The sequence below is a fragment of the Cicer arietinum genome, chromosome 2 (assembly GCF_000331145.2).
Source record: "Cicer arietinum cultivar CDC Frontier isolate Library 1 chromosome 2, Cicar.CDCFrontier_v2.0, whole genome shotgun sequence".
Taxonomy (NCBI): domain Eukaryota; kingdom Viridiplantae; phylum Streptophyta; class Magnoliopsida; order Fabales; family Fabaceae; genus Cicer; species Cicer arietinum.
In genome coordinates this window covers 13,630,697-13,636,762 of record NC_021161.2, presented here as the reverse complement: position 1 = coordinate 13,636,762, position 6,066 = coordinate 13,630,697, and positions in this window count along the sequence as shown.

Below are 6,066 nucleotides of genomic sequence, written 5' to 3'. Positions count from 1 at the left end.
AGGCGACGTTGCGAGCGGAGATTTTTACCGGATTTACTCGCGGTACCGTAATCGCGCGTTAAAGCTAATGTGAAGGTAAGGGCTCCTTCCAAACTTTTAGTTTGCATTTAGGGACTTACTTGTGGTTGTGTGGTAAGGAATTTGTTAGGGTTGAAGTGTTGATTTTGGGGGAAAATGAATCTAAGGCTTTGTGGATAAAATCTTAGAGTTAGGTTTTAGTTATATTGATGAATGTTTCGTGGAAAATGAATTTAAACTCATTTATGTATGGTTTTGAGTAAATGAAACTTGTTGCGTTTGAGTGGTGGATTGTGTTGATTTGTGTTCGTCGTATTTGACGTGTTCTTAATTAATATTGATGAATTTTGTTGTGTGTATGGTTGGATTCGGTGGAGAAACGAATTGATGTGTTTTGGTGTGAGTTGTGGTTTGGATCTGATAATAGGTTTGGGTTTGTTTTGTGTGGAATTTGAAAACCATTAGAGTTAAACGAGTATTAAGAATGGGGAATCTCTTAATGTCTACGTTTACTTAATGTTGGCGTGAAAACCATTAGAGTTAAATGAGTATTAAAAATGGGGAATCTTTTAATATCTCGGTTTACTTAATGTGTGTTTGGGAAAATCGTTTAAGTTAAAAGAATATTAAGAATGGGGAATCTCTTAATGTCTACGTTTACTTAATGTTGGCGTGAAAACCATTAGAGTTAAATGAGTATTAAAAATGGGGAATCTTTTAATATCTCGGTTTACTTAATGTGTGTTTGGGAAAATCGTTTAAGTTAAAAGAATATTAAGAATGGGGAATCTCTTAATGTCTACGTTTACTTAATGTTGGCGTGAAAACCATTAGAGTTAAATGAGTATTAAAAATGGGGAATCTTTTATTATCTGCATTTGCTTAACGATTGTTGTGGATGGAGTCAGTGTATGCTCATGCATTTCATTTTGGTAAATCATGCTGACCCGTGATAGGTGGCACCTCGGTAAACCGTACTGATTCGTGATAGGTGGTACGTTTACGATTTACGTTTTTGGTAAATTGTGCTGACCCGTGATAGGTGGCACCTCGGTAAATAGTACTTTGGCCTGTGATAGGCGGTACGTTTACGATTTACACTTTTGCACAGGTGTTTGTCCGTGAGAGACTACACCCTGGTAAATTGTGTTTGTCCGTGAGAGACTGCACAGGTGTTTGTCCGTGAGAGACTACACCCTGGTAAATTGTGTTTGTCCGTGAGAGACTGCACAGGTGTTTGTCCGTGAGAGACTACACCCTGGTAAATTGTGTTTGTCCGTGAGAGACTGCACAGGTGTTTGTCCGTGAGAGACTACACCCTGGTAAATTGTGTTTGTCCGTGAGAGACTGCACAGGTGTTTGTCCGTGAGAGACTACACCCTGGTAAATTGTGTTTGTCCGTGAGAGACTGCACAGGTGTTTGTCCGTGAGAGACTACACCCTGGTAAATTGTGTTTGTCCGTGAGAGACTGCACAGGTGTTTGTCCGTGAGAGACTACACCCTGGTAAATTGTGTTTGTCCATGAGAGACTGCACATGTGTTTGTCCGTGAGAGACTGCACCCTGGTAAATTGTGTTTGTCCGTGAGAGACTACACAGGTGTTTGTCCGTGAGAGACTACACCCTGGTAAATTGTGTTTGTCCGTGAGAGACTGCACAGGTGTTTGTCTGTGTGAGTGAGTGTATAACTTATGTAGAGTGAGAGACGGGACCAGGGTGTTTATCCGTGAGAGACTGCACAGGTGTTTGTTCCGTTCTTGAATGTACTTATTATTGCTGAAGAACGGAACCATAATTTTCATGTAGTCATACATACTATCTAACTAGCAGCATTGGCACATGAAAATCTGGATCTTCAGAAAAACTATCTATGCTCAATAAAAAATAATAAGAACCAATGTTGTGTCTGAAATTATAATATCTCACTCTAAAAATGGTCAACAACTAGTGCCACAAACAAGCATCCTAATCAACATCAATCCAAAGCAGATCTTAATCAAAATCACATTCATAATTAACAAGAAAGGCACAACACTGTAATTGATCACAATTAAAAGAGTCAATACACTAACTCAAACAAAACAAGCCTAATCAACAAAACTATATAACATAACAAACAAAACATAAAAGAAACTAAAAAACAAAAAGTTAGAAGGTTAAGACGTCACAAAGGAAAGTGGTTGTTATAGATTTCTTAGCAAAGGAATTAGCTAGAAGGAAAGGGATATTGATTCTTATTTGTTCTAAGAAGCAACAGAGACATGTTAGAACAATGAGAGAACAACGAAGAGTGAGTGAATTTGCATTGAAGAAAGAAACAAAGTTGAAAATTGAAAAGTGAGAAAGAAGATGAATTTGCCAAAATTTAGAGGAGAAGCTCAACGAACTTCGCGGGCTTCTAAGTCTAATGGTGATCATTTGAGGATTGTTAGTGTTGGAGCTGGAGCTTGGGGGAGTGTTTTTACAGCCTTGTTACAAGACACTTATGGAGAAAATATGCAGAAAAATATTCAAATTTCAGCAAGAAAATAATAAGAAAATATGCAGAAAAATCTCAAAACTAATACACAAAAATGAAACCGAATTAAAAATTAAACAAAAAAACTGAAAACGAAAATGCATCAAAATGTAGAAAATTTGAAAACGAACCTTAAAATTATAGCGGCGAAGAGAATAAGAGGCGACACGCCAAGGATGACGAAGACGGCGCACAGAGAGGAAGGAGGATGGCCGGGACATAAAAAGTGAGGGTGGAGGTGGACGGCGGTGGCAGCAAGCCAGGAAAGGAAGATTGATAAAATTAGGGTTTTGTTACTATTTTAAGAGATATAAGGGTATTTAAGTAATTGTATTTATGTCGGGTGGGTGCGGGTGCGGAGCGGATTTGATAAAACTGGGAAAATCCGCACCCGCATCCGCATCCATTAAAAACGATTTTTCCCCGTTAAATGCGGAGCAGTTCGGGTTCAAATGTCATGCCTACTATACTTTATGAATCTCGAATACTTCAAAAATAGATTGTATATGTAACAAATGCATTTCTTATATTGATACTTTACATATATGTATTTTAGATTTTATAAAAATCAAAAAAATCAAAAAGTGAGTTTTCTTTTTATTTTCTTTATTTTTTTTATATATGTACACAATTCACCTTAAGATGTTTCTACTCTTGAATTAAAAAAATTCTCTTTTGATTGAACAAGACTTTAATTTTTTTTATAGATAAGACAATTAAAAGTGCTTTTAAATAGTTAGCTATTGAATAAAATTAATATTTATTTAAATTCTTTTAACAATATTTTTTTGTTAATATCCTAACACATAAATTAAAATATATTATAAAAATTATGATCATTATAATTATTTATTTATGAAGAATCATAATACATATTTCTTTAATTATAAGTATTCTACATTTATATTATATTTTTAATAAAATTTGTGTTAACCTATCCAAGTCGTATCTTATTTCAAAATTTAAAAATCTCACGCATCTATGTATATGTATCATACCGCATCCACACTCCTACTACATATGCGGACATTATACATTATAATACTAGTACTAGACCAAGAAAGATTATTTCATTATATATTTAATATGATTAAATTATTTTTAAACCAAAAAGAAAAATTGAATTGTAATGAGATGTAGATATGAACAGTTTTATGTACCATTGAGTTTAGTATTTTTGAGATAACTTAACATTTTCTTAGTAATTTAATGGTTAGACTCACACGGTAAATGAGTAGAAATGGAGAATTTCATATTCAAACTCGAACCCTTACATATAATTGTCCTTACAACTACACTTGGGTTGTATTTATCGGATAGACGCCTTGACATTGATTAGTGAAACTTGAGTAATTTAAGTTTAGTAATATGATGTAAAATAGCCAACATAGGGAGTATATAAATACATAAAGAATTGATTCGTTGTGGTCCTCACAAGAACCACGTGATAGTAATGATACTAATTGGGGGACGGGATACATCAAAAACCAAAAAGTGGGATGTATGACACATTAGTTAAACAAAATACCATTGGGGTTATGTACATATCAAGTATGAATATCTTTTTTCCATTGTTCATGAGAATCAATTACCTAAGAGGCATTTGGAGTATAATGTGAAACACGAGAAAGATGACCTGAAATAGGTTTTGTTTCTTTAAAGTGTTGCAAATTCATCTTTCATGGTAAAGTACCATTGAGAGTCTTGTAATGCTAGTTTCACTCATCAAGGTTTAGTATGAGTGAGATGTATGGATGGTCCAGGTTTGGAACAAGTTTTCATAGGATGAACAACATGAGGAGGATCAGAGAGGGAGAGGGATTAGCCACTAGACGATGTGGAAGGGTTGTATGAGCTAACATATATGGATGTGCTGGATGTGGTGGTCAGAGAATGGGAAAAATTGTGATTAAGAGGTATAGCGGAGTGAGCAAGGGTTGAGAGAGAAATATGAAATCTTGAAGTTGATGTAGAGGTTGGATGTGCAGGGGAAAAAACAGAAGGCAGAGAAGGGGAATATGGATTTATATGAGAGATAATTAGTGGAATTTAGCTGCCAAAGAGGTGCACAGGTGAAAGGGATACAAAAGTAGGGATTGAGATGAGGTAACATGGTTGGAACGTAATAAGGAAAAATAAGGAAATTTATATTCATTAAAGAGAACATCTTTGAAGATGAACAATTTTCCACTTGTAGAGAGACACTTGTAACCTTTATGGAAAGTGGAATATCCTATTAATAGACTTTTAAGATACCTAAAATCAAATTTATGATAATTGAAGAGTCTCAAAAGAGGAAAGCATGCACAACGAAAGACCTTTAGAAACTGGTAGTCTAGAATGTTGCTTATACAGGATAAAATAAGGAGATACAAAGTTAATAGAAGTTGAACTTAGTCTATTAATAAGGTGAACAACAACAGTAAAAGAATAGTTCCAAAAAGGTAAGGAAGTTTGACTTAGACGGGAAAAGCCTGTGTCAACAACATGTCTATGTTTACGTTCCATAACCCCATTTTGATGATGAGTATGAGGGGAAATCAAGCGATGAATGGTACCTTTGAAATGCTTTTATTTTAGTGTTAAATTGTAATTCGACCATATATTTGAATTGTTAAAGAACATTGAGAGTATCATATTTAGATTTTAAAAGATAAATCCATGTAAATTTGGAAGACTTTTACGTTCCATTCACCCCATATCACTTTGAAAGGCTTTTATTTTAGAGTTAAATTGTAATTCGACCATATATTTGAATTGTTAAAGAACATTGAGAGTATCATATTTAGATTTTAAAAGATAAATCCATGTAAATTTGGAAGACTTTTACGTTCCATTCACCCCATATCACTTTGAAAGGCTTTTATTTTAGAGTTAAATTGTAATTCGACCATATATTTGAATTGTTAAAGAACATTGAGAGTATCATATTTGGACTTTAAAAGATAAATCCATATAAATTTAGAATCAACATCAACAAAACTAACATAATATGTGAAGTGTATGGAAGATATGATAGGGGCAAGACCCCAAAGGTCACTAAAGATAAGTTGCAATGTTGAATCATATTTAGTTGTATTAGATAATGTTATTATATATTAGTAGTAAGGGTATTTTAGATATTTTCTATTTTCCTATATATATACTCATTGTAACCCTATTAACTTTAGTTTGGTTCATTCTATGTTATGAAATCCTAGAGTGGTTGTTTCCCTTCTTCCTTTTTCTTCCTCTTTTCATTGTTAACATGGTATCAAAGAGCTTTGGTTGATTTTGGGATCTACCGTAGAGAAGAGAGAGACTATTTTGATAGGAAAGACAACCACCAAAAGAGAAAAGAGAAGAGTAACCCTATTCCCGATTTTGTTAAATCAGTCTCAGAAAAACATCGATTGCGCATTCGTTAACCGTTGGATCGGGCTGATTTTTGGACAGAAGGTTCGCAACATATAGGTCTTCGTCATCAACGGTCGGATCGACGAAACGACGTCTGGAGAGGGAGAAATCGTGCTCGCACAGCACCAGGTTAT